The sequence below is a fragment of the Sciurus vulgaris genome (genome assembly GCF_902686455.1).
Source record: "Sciurus vulgaris genome assembly, chromosome: 1".
In the NCBI taxonomy this organism is placed as follows: Eukaryota; Metazoa; Chordata; class Mammalia; order Rodentia; family Sciuridae; genus Sciurus; species Sciurus vulgaris.
Window position 1 is genome coordinate 87,869,871 of NC_136461.1, and position 25,500 is coordinate 87,895,370.

At 37.1% G+C, this 25,500-nt stretch overlaps 1 protein-coding gene and 1 pseudogene across 2 annotated transcripts in view; one reads left to right on the plus strand and one right to left on the minus strand.

Moving 5' to 3' along the window:
• LOC306639399 (uncharacterized protein) overlaps nt 1-25,500 on the plus strand; it is an 829,262-nt gene that overhangs the window by 228,823 nt on the left and 574,939 nt on the right. The window lies entirely within an intron of this gene.
• Nucleotides 14,602-16,527, minus strand: LOC306664897 (polyadenylate-binding protein 2-like; annotated as a pseudogene). The gene is made up of 2 exons: nt 16,449-16,527; nt 14,602-15,501 (listed from the first exon to the last, which is right to left on the minus strand). The product of its transcript is annotated as a polyadenylate-binding protein 2-like (transcript).

Genomic DNA, 25,500 nt, shown 5'->3' on the forward strand with positions numbered 1-25,500 from the left:
GTGATCTAAAATGCATCAACATTCAACTGTGCAGTCCCGTTTGACAATTCAATACTTTCTCATCTTCTGAGAATGGCATTCTTGAGCTCTGAATAAACTGACTGTATGTACATTGTCAAAGAGCCTGACACATCATTAGCACTGACCTCCATGATCACAATCACAACAGGAAACAAAACAGCACAACTAATTTTCATTAGAATTCAAATCAACCTCCACATCTTTCCATCCAGCACTGGGCAAAGCAAGTTCCAGAAAGGAAGCATTTGAGAACTCTGTGATAGACTGACAAAATCCTAACGCTTAGGAATCCACACAAAAACCAGCATTTGAAAAGGCTCAATACAATTCTTTTTATTACTCAGGCAAAGTGCAACCTTTGCCACCAACAGTGGAGTTCAATAAGTTTGAGCTATCTCACAGCAAGTATTACATGTTTCCCAGGCCCAGCAGCGCTGCTGCTTTAATTCCCTTCCAGCTCAGATGCTTCAGATGAACACCAACTGCCACCAGAGACACACAGGTGTGGCATGGCTTGCCAAACTCTCTGACATCTCTTTGCTCTGCTGCTCCCTGTCCTCACTTGAGAATAGGATGCATGAGGAAAGGACAACACATGACATCCAGTTCGAGAGAGACTGCAAGTGAACAGGACAAGCTTGTGTCTTGTTGAAACAGTGTGCAATGATGCAAATGAATCAATTTTCTTGAGTTTGCTCTTAAATTTCAAGAAATCACAGAGCTGGGTCATTTGGGAGAAACAGTCCTCCTCCCACCTCCAGCACGGTCACAATGGCACATTACCTCTCCTCTCACCCTTTAAAAATCAAATGAATGACCTTTGAACATGACCAAGTGTAATTACTCAAAGCCTTCAATGCAGCATTCAATTGTCATATCATACATGCCGTATTTGTGATTCTCCCACTATTTGTTGAGCTCACTCTGATTGAAAATGTTTTTAAAGATTAAAGGATTGGTTTTAAATATCTAAAGTATTTATTTCTCTATCATAATACATGGATTGATTTCTTGCAGAACAAGCTAAATTTTTTCCTGCAAACAATTTCAGGTAGATTTGGAAGAACATTAAATATTTGAGGTAGCCTTGATTCTGCTGCCCAAATTGCTGTTTAAGTGCACCAAACAGTGGTCTCTGTGGTAGTGCTGGCTATGCAAAACCGGTCTACGGTTCATTCAGTGGGCACCCTGAAGCACTGAGTGGAAACTGCAGGATCTTGAAGGGGAAGAGCAGCCAAGGAACTTGGGAATTTAGTGATCAGATATGGAATAGCTCATTTTGTGCAAAACTCTGGGGAGCTGGTGAAGGAAAGTGGCAGAGCTACAAATAGTGACAGGCTCTGCAGACAGCGACTACATTAGCAACATGATATGTATACAGTGACTCGTAGTTTTCCCCCTTTCAGCCATCCTCACAGAAATAGTAACAGCATCAACAATAATAACTGTGGAAATATGAAACATCAATGATATATTTTTAATATTCTCAACATTGGGACATTTGTTATAATTTAGTGAAAACTGCATGACGTACTAGAAAAGAGCATAGGGTTTTGGAATCAGACGAGCCACAGTTTAAATCCTGATTTTGATCCTTACTGTTTTTTGTGACCTTCAAATTGTTGTTCAAAAACCTTTACACTTAGTTCCTCTAGTGTAAAGATAATGCTCTAATTACTTGATGAGGTCAGAAATCAGAAATAATATATATGAAATAATATAAATGAAAAACAGGATCACTGTTATATCAAGTGTTAATTACAGATTTGGGTTTATAATTTTGGATTTCCTGAGAATATTACATTCTGCCAGATGCTTAAATTTAGATAAACTGTTTATGGGCGGTTAAGGAAAGTTAGACTTTCATTTCACAGTCTGAATGCTTAGTTTCCTCAAGACACAATTGTCTAAGTCAAAGACAATTCAAACTACTTATGGGTTTCCTTCTCATATACTGGAAGACACTCCTTCATGGCAGATGCTGACCACAAGGAGGAGCTCCAGGTTCCTCCATTATTGTGTCTCCTCCTAGGATTGGTGAAGTAGCAGAACAGGGCAGGCCCAGGTTCTAGGACTTAGTTTGTATTTCTTAGAACTCCCATTCTCTCTTCTGTGGCAGACTCTCTTGGGATTCATTACACTACAGCCTTGGGTTCCCAAGGAATTAGTGCAAAATGAGGACCTACTCAAGTAAGAAGGAGCACCTCTCTGAGAAGAACTAGAGGAGTAGATTCCTCTACTTCTATTTTTTTTTTTTTTTTCATTTTTATTTATTTCATTATCCTTACATCCTTGTTCTCGTCTCACTGGAGTCATAATGTTTTGAGGGTTGTGATCTGAAAATAGGATTAGGGAAAAAGGACCTAAATGGCTATCTTGCCCTGTTTAGCTGCTAGAATTTTTCTGCCTACTTACAGTGAAAGGAGTATTTGCTGCCCTAAGGAGATCAGCCTGGTACACAAGAAAATTACATTAAATTTTAAACACAGAACTGAGAAGACACCTGTATTAGTATAAGCTGCCTTATAGCTTGTTACTACAGGAGGTCAATGACTGCATATTTGAGTTCTCAGGATCCTAGATCCCTGCCAAAAAATAATTCTATGCATCAATTTCTTTTTAGAGGCAGCCGTGGTACATACTCAGAACTAAAGTTTAAATCTGAGCTCTTCCCTTTCTTTGCTAGTTGTTTTAGCTTGGGCAGATTTTTTAATCTTTCTGTGCTTTTTCCTGACCTATAAAATCTAGATTATAAAAAAGCAACCCTCATAAACTCATATATTCATCAAATATTAAGTCCCTGCTACTAAAAAGATACTGTTTGTAGGCTCTAGAGAGTAATGCTGAACAACCTATACCCTGTCTTCATACACTGTATTCTAGCTGAGGACATTGGGGATTAATAGATAGATACACATCAGTGAAAGTACTAATAACAAAAACAATAAAAGGAAAAGAATTTGAAGGAAAGCCACCTGTGAAGTAGCAAGCCATGCAAGCCTTAGGGAAAAAGTTTGATTCAGGCAGAGGAAAAATAAGGTATAAAGGCCTTGAAATGGACTATTAAAGGATCAGCAGAAATACCAATGTTGCTGACATGAGATGAGCAAAGAGGAAGGTGAAAGAAGATGAGATTAGAAAGGATCAGGGAACAGATTACATGATGCCCTGCTAGGCACTGAAAGAACTTCAGTTTGTACTAGGCATTTATAAAAATTTTGCTATACATTATAAAAATTTAACTTTTGTTTTTACTTTTGTTTGTGATAGTGGGAATTGAATCTCAGGGTGATTACCATTGAGCAACACATTAATCCTATTTACTCGTTTGTTTATTCATTTATTTATTTTTAAGATATTGTCTTGCTAAGTTGCCAAATCTGACCTCAAAGTGGAACTCTCCACCCTCCAGCCTCAGTCTCCCAAGTGTCTGGGATAACAGGCATCTACCACTATGCCTGGCCTTTAAGAATGGCTTTGAAGAGTCAATGTATTTGGTAATATAAAAGTACATGCTTAAAGTAGTGGTGTTGTATGACTGTTCCAGACTTTGGTTCTCTGTAGTAACTCTAAGAAGAAAGATATTTTGAGACAAGTTCGAATCTGGCTAGGATCATAGTTGTTTTTTTTTTTTTTTTTTTGATTGGGAGGCTGACATGGGACAATTTCACACTAAATGTTGAGGTTGTGGTCACTTCACTGCTTCTGCCCTGATTGCTATTGCCTCCGTCTGCTTCCTCCCCACCTGTGGTGAGCTGTTCCTACCCTTGATGCCATTTCTTTCTCTGCACCATTAGCAGAATGGCGCCAAGAAGTGCAACCAAGTGATCTTTTGGGAAAGTTGTCATGAGGAGAGATTAGCACATGACCTTAACTACACATCTGAATATACAACTAGAGGGTTGTCCTTAGCCAGTACAATCCTAAAACAGTATTATGAAAGTCATAAAAATGAAGTTTATAAATACTGTGAGTTTCATGAGGCTTGGGTGCATAAGCCAAGGGATCAATTTATTGTTATGGTAATTCTCAAGCTCTGGATCATTTTTAAACTTACCATAAACTTCTAAACTTCTCCTCCCTCCATATACTCTGTGTGTTTGTGTGTGTGTGTGTGTGTGTGTGTGTGTTGCTGCAAACAGATGAAAAGATACAGTGCTCACCAAGGCATTTACCTCATACAACAAATATCATGGAGGACTATTAAGGGTGTTCACCTTAAATCTTATGCTGGTTGGAACTCTAGGAGAATTTATAGTTCAGAAACTGTTAGTAATTGTCCAGAGGAAAAAAATATCTACATATCTGGAGAAATTCAAGAATCTAATTGATTTTTCTGATTTGTGTAATTGATATCAATGTCCTCTTATAGTTACTATTAATGAATATCTAAATAAAATGGATCTGAGAATTATAGGACATTATTCCCTCAAAGAATTATAGGTAAGTATTCCCTCAAAGTGCTTTTTCACCAGGAAGATAAAATAAACACAAGTTGTTGTTTTTTTTTTAATTTTGATTTTTCATTTTAATTTTAGCTATGCTCAGTTAAGCAGGTATAGAAACTCTCAAGATAATCAAGAAGTTGAACAGCTGAAACATATTCCAATGATTCCAATAAACTTCTGAAAACTTAGGAATAAATTCTTGAACATGGCTTCCTCTTCCAAGGAAAGCATTCCTTGTCTTTGTGGAATACTGAAAACTTAAAAGGTAAAATGATTTTATTATTATATTTTTTATTATATCTAGTCTTCATATAACCTACATATAAAGTTTTCTTATTTATCCAACTGAAAGAAAGCTTCCTTCTATTAATTATCCAAATAAGGTAGATAATAAAAGCAAACTTTGTTAGGGGAGCCACTAGCAAAAAATTATAAACTTGTAGAATATTTTTTGTATTATAAATTCATAATTTCCCTACTTGTGCATATGTATAATACTTTCAGATTAATATTTTCAAACAAGAACAGGATGAATATTTAACAAACTTTATAATCAATCAATATTAAAATATAATAAATATACAGAAAGGAAAAAGAACTATTATGTAGAATTTCAATCAGAAGTTAAATATCTTTCCTTAAGAAAGAGCTGTTACACCTACCTAATTTTTATACATATATATGTATATGTATACATATATATACATATATATATATATGTTCCAATTTTATGTCATTTCTACCAGGAAATAGAAATAGGAAAATTAGATCTCAACTCACTTTATGAGGATAATTGTATCCTTTAATTTTAATACCTATACCATACAAAATAGTAAAATGGGGATTAAAAGTTAATCTCAGTGATTAGTAGTGTTGCAAAATCTGAACAATATATGAGTCAAATACGCCCAATATCATTTGTCATAAGCAGTTCAAGTTATACATATTAGGAGAGTTCACCACAATTTCCTAGTGTCTCTACGTATTTTGCTGAATGTAGCAGGATCCAAGTCTTTTCTAATTACTGACAGTGAGAAATGGTTCTGTCCTGACACAAAGGCAATAAGAAGGTCAAGGCAATTATAGCATGGCCACAATGTGCATGCTCCTTCCATGGGGGCAGGAGTGGCTCGTATTCTACTTACCATGAGGTTTGTTCCTTTATCAAAAAGGACTGGGTCCTCTCTCTGCCTTTAAAATTGTGACACAAACCTATTGCCTACTTAGCATTCTTCTGGATCTCTCATATTACCTTGTGGGACTTGAAGCAAGTAAGATTAGTGCAAATACACTGGTTTTTCATGATGCTTTTCATAAGGCTTGCTGTCCTCTGTGGATGGTCTTTGACCATCACTGCTGCATCAGTAACAAGTAAGTAGGGCAAAAATATGAGACCATTAAAAAATCTTAACAACATAAATCCAATATTATCTAACTATATGCACACACGCACACACACACACACACACACACACACACACACACACATACACATCATTTCAGTAGTGGCCAAAAAATTGGTAATATTCAAGAATTATTCATAGATCAATAGTTCTCAGCAAGAAAGAGAAATTTTCTCAATTTGAAATATCCTATCTAGATAATTTGTAACTTTATTTCAGGAGAAATATTTCCATTGAATTCAGAAATAAGACATGCATATCAACTATTAGAACTTCTAGTCAGCACTACAGCAGAAGTCCTAATGAGTGACAATAAGAAAAACAAATAGGTTGAATGTGTAAGATCCAAGAAGATAAAATATTATTTAAAATGGTATAATTGTTGGAATAAATATTTGAATTTTGTTATCAACTGCTGAAAAAATACCAATATATGAAATAGTTTCATTCAGAAAATTAGAAAGTTTTGAAAGTAACACAAATGTCAAAATGAGTGAAGATTTATATTATGGTCTTAGATAAGAAGAGATAATAATATAAAAAATCAATGCAATGTATCTCCAAATTCAGTGGTATTTTACCAAAGTTTCAAAGTTCTTAGTAAAATTTTTGATGTGATTCTGAGAAATTTTTTTTCAGTGCTGGGGATTAAACCCAGGGTCTTGTGCTTGACAGGCAAGCACTATACAAATTAAGCTATATCCTCAGTCCAATTCTGAGAAATTATGAAGTCTGAGAACCATACATACAAACACTTCTAAAGAAGTAAGCAAGTTTGGAGACTTTCCATTTCATATCAGGATTATTAAATGTAATGAATAGTTCTAGTATGGGGTTATAAGATAATTTGATCAATGGGCAAAGGAACAGCACATAAATGTTCATTTGTAAGATGCTTATATGCAATGAAGATGATAATTTTAGAACAATTGGTAAAGATGAATCATCATTTTTCTAACATATTTGAATATACACAAGGTCAACTTAGGTCTTTAACTGATGCTAACAAAATTAACTTTAAGATTATATTAATCATAATAATTACAAAATTTGTAGACCTACATATTCCAGGTAAAACTAAAACCTTCAAGAATGAGACAATGATGTAAGAATCTCTTGAAAGGAAAAAATCCTTCTAAATCTTAAAAAAAAAAAAAATTGTTGAGTCTAATAATACTACAGTAAAATGAAATACATTTAAAATGTTTGAAGAAACAGTAAACTTCTGGGTAGATATTTGTTTCCTATTTAAGTTCTTTTACATATGTGTAAATATTGAAAAGAACAGAATAATCGAAGCATTGTCTGATGTATTTTAAGCAAAAGTGGACATATATTTATGAAAACTACCACTGAATGAGGGAAGGAAAAAGAGACTAATATGGTGGTAAGGTTTTCACATTCACTTCAAGAGCTGAATTATTAATTACAATTAGTTTCACAGTTTAATTCTGGCTGGATAGCCAGAGTTCAACACAAGGAAATAGAAAAATAATTTTTGCAAGTTTAAAAGTTTCTTTGCTAACTGTATGCAATGGCATGCAAAGAACACTCAACACCAAATGAGCATGATACACACTCTTTTCAAGTGCACACAGTATTTTTCCCTAAAGTAGAACACATCTGACAGTTTAAAAATGTCAAACAATTGAAATTATGCAAAATATGTTCTATATGATAGGATCTGACCAGAAATTAATAACAGGAAGAATGTTTTACTCTTCTCTTTTTTAAAAAAATGATTTATTATTGCATTATAGTTCTACATAAAATTGGAGTTCATTCTGACATAATTATACATGCATGGAATATAATTTATACACCTCTGTCACCTGAACTTCCCCTTGCCCTTCCTTCCTCCCTCTCCCATTCCTCTTTAGTTACTCTACTGGTCTTCCTTCTATTTATTTTTAGTTTTTTTTAAATTAGTGCTTTTTAGAGATACATAAAGGTGAACTTCACTTTTGGATATTCATATATGTACACAGCATAATGTGGTCAATTTAGTGTACAGTCCCTCTCCTTTCCCATACCTCTTCCCTCTTCATTAATCTTCTTCCTTTCCTCCATTGATCTCTGTTCTATTTTCACTTTTATTCTCTTGGCCAGTGGTTCTCATGGGGCATTTAGAGTAACAACAGCTGCAACACCCCCAGGGAAATTGTGAGACATGCAAATTCTTAGACCACATTTCAGATATATTGAATCAAAAACTCTGGACCTTGTACCTGGAGATTTGTGCTTCTGTTCATCTTCTGATGCTCACTAAAGTTTGAGAAACACTGCAGTATGCAAACAGATAAGTAAAACATTTGCATTATCCTTATCACTCACCTGGATCCCTGCCACAGTAGGACATTACATTCATTCTTGCTCCGCTCCAATTCATACTGTGCAGCTACTGTTCCTCTAAAATTGTATCAGATGCTTTATATTGCTACGCTAATACAAATTCAATGTCCATTTCACTTATAGAACTTTTCTCAGCTTAGCTTTCTGAATCTTCTTGAACTTATTTTATTTTATTTTTTAAAGATCCAAATTTCTGATTTGTTTCATTCCTTCCAGTACTGGCTTTTGAACTCTGATTCTTTTTTCAACCGATACAAAGATACAGCTGTCTTCCATCTGGAGTATCTTCCCTTCCACTTATTTCCTTCTTTTGTCTTGCTAACTCTCAATTTCAGCTTACTGTTGACTACTTGACGGGGATCTCCCTAGTACCTAAAATTCTATCATTGCATGCTTTTTAGAAGATAGTTGCTGTGTCCATACCATATTCAAGTATATAATTGCATCCCACATGTTAGAGAGAAAAGTAGCTACATAGAATGCTTGAAAGTATTCTGAATAAGAGAGTTGTCTTTTCTTCCATATTACTATTTTACTTAAAATTTTTATTTATCTCAGTATGGACTCACAGATATACACTTTATGCATTGGTCTACAATTAAAAATTTGTTTATTTATTTTGTTAAAATTGTCCATCTCTGGCTATCAGTCACTTTTTCATTTGGCTCCTGTGTTCCTTTGACATATTCCCTTCTCTGTGTGTGTATGTGTGTGTGTTTGTGTGTGTTTGTGTGTGTAGTGTGACATGGAGTGTGACACAGAGAGAACTTCCTTAATTTTTGATATTACAACAGGTTGCTCAGGTATGTTGTTAATGTCCTGCCACAGCCCTGAAATTAGCCATTTGTACAGGAAGCTAGATAATATTGAAGAAGCAAGATCTGGATGCTTGAAGTACTAGTTTTTACTCAAACATCATTGCTTCTGGACCTCCTTAGAGCAGAAAACAAAGATGTGCAAACGAGTCTTTGTTTATTTGCAAGTCTATAAATATTAATGTATGTAATCATCTGTATCTGAAATAGGTAAACACAAGCTCATAATGATTGGAGATCCAATATTAATCCATTACTACAAGAATCATTTGGGCTTCTTGCCTGCTTATGTGTAACCTTCCACTTCCATTTCCAAAACCATTCTCTGTCCACTTATTTAAATAATTCCAACATGCATGAAAAATGCTTTCAGAATTAACTGGTAATTTTATGGGAATCAATTTTATCTTTTCTAGTAAAAACCATATATACAGTTTCTTTTGTTTTTATTCTGACTCACTTCCAAAGCACTTAGGCTAGCACCTTTCATCATTTTCCCTCTCAGAATGATGTATAGGAGTTACTTGGTTAACAAAAGAATGACACCTCCAAGTTATTCTCAACTCTCTTAATTGACAAAAGGATAAAGATTTATAATGGAAGCAAGAATATACTAAAACTTTTGTAATGATTTTATTTGAATACAGTTGTTACTTGTGGCTAGAAACCATGAAGCTAGACAGATTTGCTTTCTAAAATCATGACTGATGCTATTTGTCTCTCTATTCAAGGGCAAATTATTCAGTATCCTCTCACTGATTAATATAAGAAATATTTGCATCCAATAGATTTGAAAATATTAGGTACTTTTTAAACAATTTATATAAAGTAACATATTATTGCATTTCATTAAAACCACATGAAGACATATAGTGAATGGACAATATTTCTTCCCTGATTAAAATATTATAATGTCAATAAACAATACAAATAAAAATGCTTAGTTTACCATTTTGTTCCTTTTATTTTATTAGTCACACGTTGCAAAGTTTTATGTGGCAGAAAGCTGTAATAATATATAAATTTATCTTGATTATCAACTTTTACCTCATATAAAATAACAGATTTTCATAGAAAAAGAAGGTATAATTTTTGTATTTTATATTAATGTATTTATATTAATGAATTTTATATTAATAAGGCAAATATTTTTGGTGGATAAAGAGAAATATATCCATAACTATCTCATTATTTTAACTTCAAACCAAGTTCTAAAGGTTGTCAAGAATCAATATCTGAAAACAAGGCTAATATTCTTGACTTCATGGACATTTTATGATGATTAATAATGCATGCCAAGTTTTTTCTATTATCCAAAGTAAATGAAATATCCAAAGTTAATAAAATAATATAAAATTCTGAATTACCCTATATGTAATTCGGCCATGCATGGTGTCTAACATAATTGTGACATTAATTAATGTACATCAAGTATTTACTTGTTTAGCACCCCTCAGATTTATAATTTCCCTCCATTATGGATTACTGGTTGCAGCATGTAAAGTAGTAATGTAAAATATAAACTTTAAAAATCCCACCAACTTGTCCACTAGTTGTCCATGCTTCTTCAGGATAAATTTACATATATATGTTTATATGTATTTATATCATCTTGAGAGAAATAAATTACAACACCCTAGAAATGTGTTTCCTTTAACACAATAATTTTAAATAAATCTGTATCATCCAGACTCTCCTTCAGTTACTTTTTCAACCTAGATGGAGGTTCTCCCAATCAGATCTTTCTGTGATTTGAACCGGCTTAGTGAAAAGCATGAGGGAGCTGCAATTACTATAGTTCTGCTACCTCTGCAGCCAAGGGTAGTCATGGATGTGCTGCACTTTCCATACAAATTGATGTTCTTAATGGGAATGTGAAACGGATCATGGGACATTATTTTGGTGGGGTGTCGTGGCGCTAGAGCCTGCAATTGTGGTGTCAGCTTCCTCAGACATAAGGGGGTCATTGTGGCAGCCCCAAAAGCTCTGGTGATGCAAAAGATCTGTGAAGTCTGTGAACACCATTGCTAACAACTCAGGATTGATCCTCTTCCCATAGCCCAGTGAAAGACTCTATTAATATTATTTACCTATATTATATCACCTTCTGCTCTCTGTAACTTGTTCATATTTGATATACCTTGTCACCTGAGTAGGACAAGCACTCTGATTTTCCTGAGTCAGGACCTGAAAAACATAGGAAATTGGCTTTATTGTTTATTCTCTTCCAAGTGACCTGGGCTTTTCTGAACCATCTTCCTTAGCCAGTATTTTCTATTTTTTGGCCATCAGACAGCAATGCCTAGATGGCTTGTGCTAATTTTGAAACTGTTTGGGGAAAAATGAAGAAATTGTTTTTTGGTTTTGTTTTGTGTGTTTGTGTTGGGAGCTATGCCATGCGGACTACGCCAAGATGGTGCCTGGCAGCCAGCCAGAAGTTGTTTTGATCACACCAGCAGTGAGGAAGTCGGTTAGCATAGACACTTAGGTGCTTTATCATTGGCCGTGTTCAAGTTGAGTCCACCCACACAACGCGTGCACAAGTGCTCCTGAGTGCTCCTGTTCCTGCCGACCTTTGCTGTGATAGGGCAGCTGGCTCCTTGCCTGATCTCAACTGGTGTGGCTCCACCCTCCACCTCCTAGAGGGAATATAAGCGGGCAGTAGGTAGAAGGAAAATAAGCAGAAATAGATAGCACTTAGTTCACAGGATGTGGGACCTACCTCTAAGAAGAAGCAGCAGAACTCTAAGAAGAAATAGATCTCTGATGAGCGTAGAAGCCTGTCTTTCTCTAAAACTTCCTCTATAAGCAAAGCCTATCTTCCTCTCAAAGCCTCTCTTTCTCTAAAAACTTCCTCTAAGCAAAGTCTCTCTTCCTGAGCAAAATCTCTCTTCCTCTCAAAGAAGCTTCTCTTTCTCTAAAACCAAGCAAGCTTTTCTTCCTCTATAAGCTAGAGAATAAGCAAGCAAGCAAGGAAGCAGCTCAGGAATAGAAGTAGTTTATTTCCAGTCCACCTCCGATAAATACTCGTGCAATTGTTGCTGCAGGCGGTAACAAATATCCGCGGGATTGTTCCTGCAGGCGGCGACAGTTTGTGTGTGCGTGTGCTGAGGATTGAACCTAGGATCTCACACATGCTAAGCACTACCACTGAGCTACATTCCCACCCAAAATTTGTCTCTTACATAAACTGTGATATCAATCTGGATATTACCTATTACTTATCTATCTATCTACCTGGAAAATACTAAAAATGGAAGAGAACACAGCCAATTTCAGTTTTGAAATTTTATTAAATATTCTGTAAGTTCGTACAGTAAATTTAGAGCAACCCGTGAGTACCCGTTTTAATGAAAAAAGAACTTTAATGTAATGTTGATTTATTCAATACACGTCAATCAAGCACCTAAACGATCGGCAGTGCTTTATCCTGAAACTCTTACAGAAGAGTCATTAAGGTATTATAATGAAGAAAGTGCTATGATTAAACCTTTTTTCAGGAAGACTACTCCAGCTGTAACTTGGAGAGTTGACCGAGACAGACAAATACTTGGGATGGGAATATTAGTTAAGGAAGTTGGTGACTCAGACCAGGTTAGAGATCATTAGCACCTGAATTAAGACAATGACATGACAAAAAGGTGAGATAGATGAATTCATCGGGTAATAAAGAGGTGGAAAACATAAGACCTCAGGAATTACTAGATGTATGGTGGGAATAGAGTTGGTGAAGATGAAGAAATTCAGGATTATATCTAGATTACTCCCTGAAGAACACACCACGTAGGTGAAGTTCTAAGAAAATTATCCTAATAAAACACAGGGGCAGGATAATTGAGGTGGGGGGTTACTAGGAATTGAACTCAAGGGCACATCCCCACCCCTATTTAGCCCTATTTTAGTACTCCAGATCCTCCTGTCTCAGCCTCCCAAGCCACTGGGATGACAAGTGTTTGCCACCAAGCCCAGCCAGGATAAGTTTTGATAATTTTTAGGCTAAATAATTGTGGCACTGCTTTTTTAAAGTAATATTTATCATAAAATGTTCAGATTTGTCTAAAAGCAGGTAGAATAGCATTTACCACTACTCCCTCCGTTAGTAGTATTAATATCTCCATATACCATCATTCAATTTCAGCAAGATTTTGCCACATTTATCTATCCTCTGTAATGATTTTTATGGTACTTTTTTTGCAGTGCTGGGCTTGAACCCCCAAGGCCTTGCACATGCTAGGCAAGCACTCTCACTAAGCTGTGTCCTCAGCTTAGTGAGATTAAACAAATTAGTTTTTAAACAAATTGCAGATTTATCCTTTTACAATGTCATAATTTAGTAAGTAGCTAATACTATGGGCATTTATTTTTGTAAAAATGCAATGCCATTCTCATATGTAAAGTTATTGACAGTAATTCTGTTGGAATTAATCTGCTATGCAGAACACAATCATGTATTTAACTGTTTCTAACATTTTATAGAAGTAAATCAATCAGAATAGTATATAAATCCAAATTGTACAGTTCAATGAATTATTGTATATTCACCCCTAAAACTCTCAACTCATATCAAGAAACAATAATTATTACCACTTACTACTCTTTAGACTCCTACAAATGGGAGCCTTTTCCTTTCTCCCTAAAGATGAACATGACCTTGACTTTTTTTTAACTTTCAAAACCAACTTTATTCATGATACATTTAAAAAAAATTCCCACCCCTATAAATGAATTGAAAATATAAACAAACTCCACCTCTCACCTCCCTGTCCCCACTTCCTCCCATTCCCTCCAAATAAAAGGGGAAAAAAAGGCAAAAAAAAAAAACCCTGAAAAAAGGAAAACATCCAAACCACCCCCACAGAAAACAAGGTAGTGCATTTCCCCCAGGGGGAAGGGGAATTTACACTGGAGCCTCTGAAGCGGAATGGAGATCTTCTGGCCACAGAAAACTGCAAAGAAAGACACTCAAAACAGAAAAAGAAACACAAAAGGAAACAAAATAGATCACCAGGCAATCTGGAGGGGCAGGGAGCCAGAAAGAGGGTGGGTGGGTGGTAGACCTGGCAGGACCGGAGCAGGTAGGAAGGGACTGTGAAGGGCAGGGAGAAGATGGAGGGAAGATAACAAGCAGAACAGTTTGGTGTCCTTTCAGAGCACGGGTTTAAAAACCCTCCTACCACCCTTGCTCGCCTACCCTTGAGCAGCCCCCCAAGGGAGTGAGTGGGGCAGGGAAATATGGGGAGAAGCCTGTGCAATTGAGAAGTATCCATGGCGAGTCTCCAGAGTGAATGAGCAACCCCTTGCCCCACACCCTGGGCCTTCCCCTACTCCCCAAAACAGGTCCCTCCTCAGCAGTTAAGTTATGGGATTTTCCCCTCTTCCAAGTATATATATATATATATATATATATATATATATATATATATATATATATATATATATATATATTTAAATATTCTTTTTTCCATCAAGGACATCTTGTTTTTCTTTCTTTTTCTTTTTTAATTCTTTCCCCCCCTCTTCCTTGCCCTTTTTTTGCTCTCTCTCCTCCTAATACACACTTTTTCAGTAAGGAGAATACGACCACGTCGCTCTAGCCCCGCCCCTGTAGGCCAGGCCTGCTGCAGAACCACTGTAGAATGGAGAGCGGGAACTGCTCCAGTTGGTAGTCTGGGCGCTGCAGCGGGCAACCCCGGGCTGTTGTGCTGACGCCTGGTCAGTTGGTTCCTTTGGAAATCGCCTTGATTTGTCTTCCTCTAGGTAAGGACTCATCTAAGGCCAGGGAAGTCCTCGCTGACTCCTTGAGAACTCTGTATGCAAGCCCTTTGGGGAGGCCCCTACATTTGTCACAGAGCATGGTAATACGATCAACTGAACGGCAGCCCTGAAAGTGAGCGTCCAGCTCTTCTGCTGTTGCACCACAGTCCCCATGGCCAGCAGAGATGGACGGGCGTTGGCCTCCCTCTTCTCTTCAGTAGACATGATCACGGCCAGCACTGCCAGGAGGTGGACTCACTCATCTGCTTTTCCACCTCCTTCTGTGGCTCCTTTAGCTTCTCGGCTTCTTCCTCCATCTCCCTGACTACAGCTTTGATAGCTTCAAGCTCCGGGTCCTCGGTGGCGCCATCCTGGGTCACCCTCACCTGTCCCGGTTCTTCCCCATCCTCCTGGCTGCCGGGGCTCCCGAACCAGGCCCCCCCGGAGCTCCACTGGGGAGGGCGGAGGTGTGGGCTGGCGGCTGGTTTTGGGGCTCGGCTCGGGCGCCAGCAGCAGCTTCCGAGGCTCCAGCTCCCCAGGCTCCAGCTCCTCAGACTCCAGGCCGTTCCCTAGTCCTCTGCGCCCCCCCCCCCCCCGCCCCAGAGCCCCCTCCTCAGCCTCTCCACCGGCCCTGGGCACAAGTAGGCGGCACCGCCTGGCCTGAGTCCCTCTGGCCCGCAGACCCTGCTGCTGCTGCTGCCGCCACCACTCAGACTCACAAGCTTGACTTTAAAACCATATTTTTATGTGTGTTAATATGTTATATATTTCTTCCTATAGTTTTTTGTTCAATTTTATGCTTGCAATATTAACCTATGTTGTGTGTGCATATTTATTTTTACATGATACTGCATGTATACAGTATGAATAAACCATAATTATTTATCCATCATAACACTGACGGTTAGTTTGTTCATTTCTAATGGAAGGTTATCATGAATGATGTTGGTATGAATATTATTCTTATTGCTATTCTGAACATACATATACATTCCCTTGGTTATGCACTTAGTAATACATACATTAGTGGTCAAAGAACATGTACATATTTAACTATAGCTCATAATTAAGAATAGTTGGTCAAAATATTTGTGGCAGTTCACACTTAGACCAGTAGTCTACTGTAGTTCTAATTGCTCCATTTCATTTGTAACACTCAGATTTGCTTTTAACCATTCTGATTTTTGTTCATTGGCACCTAATTATGGTTTTAATTTTAACTTTTAAGAGACATGAAATTCTTTTCCAAGACTTATTGATGATTTGGATTAAGTTTTTTGATATTTTTAAATTGTTTATTTCCTTTTTATCAGCTTATGTTATTGACTTTTTTTTATCAATTACACTTTAGTAATATTTTTCATCAGATATTTCAAATATTATGAAGACTTTCTAATAATGTTACCTAGTAAGTATTGATTTGATTACTGTTCAAAATTCTATCTGTAAACTATCTGGAAGTGATTTGGGGTACAACGTTAAGTAGTTATGAAGATTCATATTTCCCATATGCTAGACAAAAGAACTCCAGAATATTTATTAAAGTTCATTTGTAAATTTTCACTAATTCTTTTATAAAACATAATTCCTTATGAAAGTGTGACCACATCTATCTTGTCTAGAATGATGAGTGATTGCTGGGGGCTATGCCATACGGTCTATGCCAAGATGGCGCCTGGCACCCAGCCAGAAATTGTTTTGATCACATGGGTCGGTGAGGAAGTCGGTTAGCATAAGCACACCCAGGTGTTTTGTCATTGGCCGTATTCAATTAAGTCCACGGCACATAACACATGCACAGGTGTTCCCGAATGCTCCTGATCTTGCCTGCTTCTTTTGACCATTACCATGATTGACAGCTAGCTCCTGGCCTAATCTTTGCATAATTGGCATTAGCCCTACCCTTCACCTCCTGGAGGGGATATAAGCCGGCTCTCCTGGAGTGCTGGTCTGGGTTTCCTGAATCTACAATAAACTGTTCCGAATTCAAGAGCCTCCTTACTCATTTGTCTCCCTGGCCAAATTGACTCCGCTGGACAGCATCAAGTGATATATAAAACACTGTACACTTGCTCACTTTTTTTTTTTTCTGTGTAAACCAATCTGGAAATTGTCAAAAAGCAACAAAAAAGCTCCATGCGGTGGCATAGGCCTGTAATCCCAGTGGCCCAGGAGGCTGAGACAGGAGCATCTCGAGTTCAAAGCCAGCCTCAGCAAACACAAACCACAAAGTGAGACACTGTCTCTAAATAAAATACAAAATAGGACTGCGGATGTGCCTTAGCAGTTGAGTGCCCCTGAGTTCAATCCTGGTACCCACAAAACAAAACAAAAGCAACAAACAAAAACACATTAAAAAAAACTAACTTGTAATACTACATTTTCATGCCCTAGTGTTACAAATACGCCAGTCATATGTACAATTGCTGAAAATCAACAACTTTCTTTCTTGACTTTTAAGAAACAAAACCACAAATTTTAAGGTAGTGAAAGTTATTTATATTTGAACTTGAAGCATGTCTGCTAAGGACTATACAGCATCCAGGTTGGGTGGTAAAAGATTCTGACCAAGGGAGATATGGTTTTGTCTCTTTGTTGTGTTTTTGTCTCTTTCTTTTGGATATAGCTAGAATGATTGGTAGATAGATGATAGCAGATGATAGCTAAAAAAAAAAAAAAAAAAGGAAAAGGAAAGGAAGGGAGGGAGGGAAGGAAGGGAGGGAGGGAAGGAGGGAAGAAAGGAAGATTTTATTAAAGAACATTGGTTTGGACAGACTGTTTAATAAAATAATAGAAGTTTGTGGTGGTGCACTTAGTGACTAAAAATAGAAGTTTGAAATCTTGGTATATATGACTAATATCTATTCCACCACAAGAACTAGTGTGAGAAAAGTAACATTACTCATACCTCAAAGCACATACCCACAGATTAGGATCAAGTTAAGAATTCCAATAGAAATTTTATTATACTTCATTAATACAGATTTCTTGAAATTCTCCAGTGGGAGTAACTGAGAGTTCCAGAGTTTGTATTTTTGCTCTTTAGGAAATTTTTTTCCCCCTTAACTGATTGCAGTATGTTTCGGGACAGACAAAAAAAGAATTCAGAATATAAAATCAGTTCTGTTTTGTCTCGTCCAGCGAGTACAATGAAGACTCAGCTCTCAGATGAAGTTTTAAGGTCTTTATTTTTATGGGAGAGCTTCTAAGCCGAGTGCCTGGTTCTTCTTCTTCCTCCACCGCCGCTGTCTTCTTCTTCTTCTTCTCTTGTCGGGCAGCTCTCTCTCCTTCTCTCCTCGCAGCTGCTGCCTGCCCCTCTCCACCGTGCAAAGTACACAACTTAATGGGATATAACAGCCAATCACCTTAATGGGTCAGGCGTTTGGCTCGTGGACACTTAATGGCGGGTAATGAGGACATGTACTGATCACGAGCTAAGCACGGAGGCGGAGGAGATCAGTCAGCCAATAGAAAGCACTTCCTTAAAGTTGTTTTTCTTTGCGGTTGGGCTTCACGGTGCCATCTTAGGTCGAGGCCAGCTACCACTGCAGGCCCTACAGGGCAGCAGTCTCCAACATGTTTTTAAACAAAACCTACATATGTACAGGAAATTAAATAAAGTGCATGATTGGATTACCTATGACAATTTTTCAGCTTTATTTGAAGAGTCTTAATTCATTCCACTGATGAGTACATCCAATGTTCTTTGATTTATTGTTTCTTAAATGTTTTTGTTATAATTAGTCATGACAGTAGAATGTATTTTGACATATTATACATATATGGAGTATAACTTCTCATTCCTCTGGTTGTGCATGATATAGAATTACATTAGTTGTATAATCATATATGCACGTAGGAAAGTAATGTCTGATTCCTCCTCCTTTCCCTTTATTTCCCTTTTTTAATCTAAAGTACTTCTATTCTTCCTTAAAAACCACCCCCACCTTATTGTGAAGTTAGCATCCGCATATCAGAGAAAACATTTGACCTTTGGTTATTGGGGTTGGCTTATTTCACTTAGCATGATGTTCTCCATTTCCATCCATTTACTGGCAACTACCACAATTTCATTTTTTTTTAATGTCTAAGTAGTATTCCATTGTGTGTGTGTGTGTGTGTGTGTGTGTGTGTATATATATATATGTATATATCATCCCACTGTTGAAGAACACCTAGGTACATTTCATAGTCTAGCTATTGTAACTTGAACTGCTGTAAACATTGATGTGACTGCATCACCGTACTATGCTGATTTTAAGTCCTTTGGGTACATACAAAGGAATGAATAACTGGGTCAAATGGTGGGTTCATTCCAAGTTTTCTGAGGAATGTCCATATTGCTTTCCATAGCAGTTGCACCAATATGCAGTCCTACCAGCAATGTATGAGTGTTCCTTTTCCTCCACATCCTCACCAACATGTATTGTTACTTGAATTCTTGATAATTGCCATTCTGACTGGACTGAGATGGAATCTCAGTGTAGTTTTAATTTGCATTTCTCTCATTGCTAGAGATGTTCAGTTTATTCTTGTCCCCTCTTGCTTTCCATCATGTCCCACCCTTAACACTTAAGATCATAGGCAACCTTCCGCCTTCAGAAGACTTACATAGCAAACTTTGTTTTTTTCTTTTTTCTTTTTTGGCCTTTTATAATTCACAAAAAGTTCTTTTTATGGACTTTGTACATGTTCTAAATATACATATAACAATTATATAATAATATATAAGAATATATAATCTTTACATATTTATTCTCATATTGAATTTATGACCACAAGATATGTCTAATATTCAGAAATGAAATAAGTTAAGTGATTATAACATGAGGGACAAAAAAACAAAGTTTGAATTCTGAACAGAGAAATATTTTGACATTCATTGGTTGATGGTGCATGTTCTGTCTTTAAGCAAACAAATAATAAAAAAGTCAAATAAAATCGATTTTAAAATTTGTAACATGTGCAGGAATAAGTAAATAATCTTATTGTGTGCTCCTTATTTATTTATCATGTAACAAGGAAAACAGGTGAACATCCATCACAGAAAAATGTAGCAGTGTTGAAATAGAGATAAGCATAGGTAGAATCTGTTTGTACACAAAGGAAGACATGTTTCTCCTGGGAGATAAAAATGACTTTAAAGAGGAGACAATGAGTACTGAGAAATATTTATAATACCTACCTGCAATGAATTCATATAATGAGATCATCATAAAGACCCATAAGATGCCACAGAAGAATGTTAAAGGAGAGTTTAATAAAGATTTACTGCTCCATAAGTGAAAAAAGGACTGGCAAGTGTCAGGTTGGAAGAGACTTCCAGCTGCAGTTTTCCCAATTTCTTCTTAGGACACACCTTCAGTATATTTCTAAAGGTTTTGGTTTCAGGACAGTAGAAGGGATTGTCTGTAGCAGGGTATTTTATGCCTCACTGATCATTGTAAGCAAGTCAGGCTATTTAACCAGTGACACCTGGTATAAGTCATCAATAAACAAGCTGACACTGAGTGTCATCTTTAGACTTACTAAATTTAAACAGTACAATATAAATCATTAATTATTGCAGTCATTTTTATCTTGGCCAAAAGTAAGTACCAGACTTTTGGCATCCCTGGAAATAAACACAGTTATCCCAGTTTGGCTGTAAAATGAATAATGCCACTGCTGAAAGAAAATTTAATTTTCAAATATTTCTCAAAATATGCATACTGTGAAGTAATAGTCATTCAAATTCACATTTTCCTAGACCATATTAAATATGAAATTCTATGAAAAATTACATCGTACAAAGATCTCTAAATCACTTGTACTAAAACTGATTCAGTTTTTACTAATGATAGGAAACAAAAGTAGAGGACAACTTTGTGTGTGGGACCACTCTGCCATGTCCAACTTGGTTGAGAAAAGGGTTAACTGCAGGACAATGTCATTGACTGTATATCGCTCAGTTACCCAAAACCTTATCTACTCTGTTGGGGGCTGTGCCATGTTGATGGCACCAGAACAGTGCCTGATCACATCGGCAGCGAGGAGGTTAATTGACATAAGCACACTCAGGTGATTTATCATCCACGCACACAATGTATGCACATGTATTCTCGAGCACTCCTAATTGTGCCTGCTCAGACTTCTAGTGTCTGACCTAATCTTTGCGTAAGAGGCGTGGCCCTACTCTCTGCCTCCTGGAGGTGATATAAGCAGGCTGTAGGAGAGGGCGACAGAAAAGCAGCAGCAGCTAGCAGAAAGAAGTGGCAAGCAGAAAGAAAATACAGCGGAGCAGCAGCTAACAGAAAGAAGCGGCAAGTAGAAAGAAAAGACAGCAGAGCAGCAGCTAGCAGAAAGAAGGGCAGAGAAGCCATTAGCAGAAAGGAAGAAGAAGAAGTGGCAAGCAGATAGAAGCAGCGAGTAGGGGCAGCGGCAGAAGGCAGATCGCAGAGCGGAGAACTGAGAACACACCTTTAGGTTGCAGATCACAGACAGGCAGATCGCAGTACGTGGAATGCATCACTAAAGCACCTTAGGTAGACACACCCTTAGTTCACAGGATGCAGGACACACCAGTAAGAAGCAGCAGACCTTAAATAAGGCGTAGCAAGTCTCTCTTCCTCTAAGCTCTAAGCAAAGCCTGTCCTTCTCTCAAAGTCTCTTTCTCTCTTAAGCAAAGTCTCTCTCTCTCTCCTCTCAAAGCAAGTAAGCCTCATTTCCTCTATCCTCTATAAACAAACAAGCAAGAAAGCAGCGCACTAAAGAGAAAGATAGAAGTAGCTCAGTTTCTAGTCCACCTCCGATAAATACCAGCGCAATTGTTGCTGCAGGCAGTAACAAATTGCCGCGGGTGGTGACATATTCAATAAACACAAAAGTGCTAATATTCTTTTTAAATGAGAGGGGCATGACGGGTCTGGCCATACCAGCTCTGGCCTCTTACAACAACAACTGACCCAATTCTCTTTTATTTATGATATGCAGGTAAAGGGGCAAGGAGTGGGAGGAGCCTCTTCTGTGATGGACAGGATAGGGTGGAGCCTTTCTCTTAGGGGTAATATTCCAGAAGAATACAGGGAACCAATCATTCTATTAATACTTAACTTTCAAAGGCCATAGTATCTTAACTGAAGGAACCATGCCCCCAGATATAATAAATGTGGGAATATAGAAACCTAGAAGAAGACATTAAAATATATATGAGCCAATTATCATCCAAGAAATAACTGTTAGAATATAAATGTAAATTATTCATCTTTCTAATGTAATATCAATCTGATTGCTAAATACTAATTTGGTCTTTATAACATGGTTACCAGTAGTGCAAAGTAACATCCAAACAATAGAGAATAGTCCAAGTTACATGGAGTTTCAAAAATCAGAATATTGTATAATATCTAATCTTATTTTTATATTCTGAAAATAGTTTTAAACAACTTAGAGATCATATAAAGCATTGGAAAGATATTTGTATATTTTTTCCATTTAGGAAAAGTATCAAATTCTGTTATAGAAAATTAAGACAGAAAGATATTGGTGGCTATTTCATAGAAATGACTGGCTTTATATGAGAAAGTCCCATTCTAATAACTGTTGAACATATAATCCTAAGCTCCAAGGACCAATATAATTGTCTGGTCTAGGTATTCCTTATGTTGTCTTTTTCTTAAAGGCTACATCTATACAATCAGATTCTATCATGTGACCAGCATATAGATAAGTTTCCATTGCAGTCAGTATAGTTAAATTCAGTCACATGGATTGGTGTAATATGAATATCTGTAAAACCTCCCATCATATGAACATCATCAGTAAATATTGGGATTGATTCTGTAGTCCACATCGTTGTATGTATTAAAGGTGGATCTGGGAAATGGGCCCAATAGGTCTCCCATATATTTCACTTACCTGAAAGCACAACAGAGCTAGCATTTAAATATCATGGTTGGAGACTTAAGATCTCCTTATTGTGAAAAGTTATACATTTTATTGCTCTATGTGTCACTCAGCAGTGGTGAAACTCCTACTATCATAATTTTTAGACAATGTTTTTTGAAATTAAGTAGGTTTACATAGGGATCTGTTTCCCCTTTTTATTTTTTTAAGTGTAGAAAAAGTTTGCTATAAATTGGAGCATTGTGAACCTTAAATTGTAGACAATGGTCTAGCATTGTATGAATATTTAAACCATAAGAAATGACTTAATAAATATTTCTATTTGGCCAGGAAGATTAATGAAAGTTATCTATTGTTAAAGTCAATGTTCAGTTGGAAAGGGCATTACAATAAAAGACGGCCCAGTTTCCATTAAATATAGAATTTGATTTTGTCATAGTGGACTGAGTTACAAAGCTATAAATTGCAGTCAGTACAGACTTTGAAAATTAGTCTCATGACTTGTTTATTTCATAGGTAATGGCCTTATTATTCTAAATTAACTTAAGCTCTTATATTAGAATTGGTAGTATCTTTCAGGATAGTGATTCAATAAATTATTTAAAAATCTTAGAATTTATGTCATCCATCTAGTGATTGTAGTTTAAGGAATTTATGGAAGATAATCTTTGTATAAAGATATATTTGTATGAATATCTTTAATAACCTTGTTATTAAAGTAGTAAAAATAATCCAAATATGCAACATAGGGTTTTGGATAAATGAACTATGTGACAAAAATCTGGCATTAAAAGTAATGTTGTAAAAGAATAGTAATTATGTGCAATCTAAAACAATGTTATAAGCTTTAAAATTAAGAATATAATTTTGTATGTACAAAATATGTATATCTCTGGGTTTATGTTTGGAAAACAGTTTAGAAAATTTAGGAAACATTAATAATAGTTGTTAGAACCCCCCAAAATTTTTATGTATACTTAATTTTTTGTGAGTCTCTTGATGAAATGTAGGGAAGTTATCTTGATCTTGAAACCAACTTAACCTCTTTATCTGAATATTATTTTATAAAACCTCCATATATAACTCTTTGGATTAATATAAATTAAATAGCATAATATAACATCGCATCTGAAACATGAAAAAGACAAGCCAAGAGTTTCCATCCCCCCTTGTGGGAAGGTGTCAGAATATTTCTATATCCCATCTTGTTAGTCTTTAAATAAGCCAGTATCTCCTGAATGTCCTCTAAAAAATATAGTTGTTTACTTCTTACTGTAGGGAGTAATATAAAAAGTGTACAACTCATATTTATTTAATTTTAAAATATTAAATGACACAATCAATTTTCTAACCAATCTGCTATCATTGCATAAGTTTGCAAGAGACCACCTTTGAAAAAGCTTTAATTTGGGTAGCATCAACTTAGTAAAATGTTTCTTTAAATATTATATTTAAAGACTTCTTTATTTGGAAAACAAGGAGATACTTAACATAATAAGTACTATAATATAAAGCTGCTCCCCTGCCCTTTATGCTGCAGCCATTTCTATCCCTCCCATCTTACAACCTAGATTGTCAGTCTGTGAACATCCTAGCTAGTTATTGGTTCATTTGTCAGCCTGTGATGCCCCTTCTCAGCAATTGGCCTGATTGCTGTTAGCCTGTGAAATTTCACTACTTAGAAGAAGCTCCTACAGCATTCTCTCTCTCTTTTTCTTTCTTTCCCAGCTCTGAGCAGACACTCTGGTCCTCTGCCTAATAAAATCTCTGGTGTGAGCTCCCATGTCTGGAGTGGCTTTCTGGGTGCTGTTGCTGTGAAAGAATGGACATTTTTTTAAGCTGTCTGTTTTATCTCAACTCCCTAAGGTTTCCCTCCCAGTAATGGGAACAAAGCCCTTAAAACTGTTCCAGGAAACAGCCCCAAACAGAGAGTAAAAGAGTAAATTGAGCCTGATAGCCAGATAGTGCTCAAACAGTAGGATTACCAGAAACTATTGACCAGAATCTACACCCTGTTGTAAAACATTGTGAAACATTTTGTCAGCAAACCCAGACCCCCTTTGAAATATCCTGGCAGCTTTGTTCCCCCTTTTCCCCCTTTCATGTGTGACCCCTCCCGATGTGTGGTTTCTGCCTTTATAAACCTACAAGATTTTCTGCTAGGGACTCGACTCCTGGAGTTGGGTCCCAGCGCGCTGGAATAAACACCTCTTGCAGTTTGCATCAAGTGACGCCTCCTGCGGTTGATTGGGGTTGCCGTCATCCATGGGACAGAGTTGGGGTTTCCTTTTTGGAGGGCCTTACATTTGGGGGCTCGTCCGGGATAAGAAGGCCCCCCTCATCCGCGGAGTCGACCGCGGAGGTAAGAAGGGGTACCCCGAAGTTGTCTGTCTTTGTCTTGTGTTTTGTTAGTTGGTCTGGTTCTGTGAGCGCGCTTTTGGTTTTGGTGGCAGCCGTTCGGTGACTCGTGAGAGTGGCCGAACAGTGGTCAGTAGACGTGCCTGGGGGGCCACAGGTTGCAGCCCTGGGGGACGCCCTAAGGGTGGAAGAGGAGCCAGGGACGCCTGGTAGTCTCCGTCGGTAAGGGCGCTGATGGGGTTCAATTGGTGGATCAGAGATTGGCGCCCGTCTGTATCTGGTTCTGTTGTGTGTTTGTGGTGGAGGTGGAGGAAGGGTTGGAACAACTGGGGGGTTCTCGGCCCGGGCTACTCTTGGGTGGATCCCAAAGGTTCCTTCTCTGGACTTCCCCTCCCGACAGCCCTGAAGGGTAACTTAGCAAAGTAGCTTCAGTCTCAAAAGTAATGAAAAATAAGGTCTCATAAT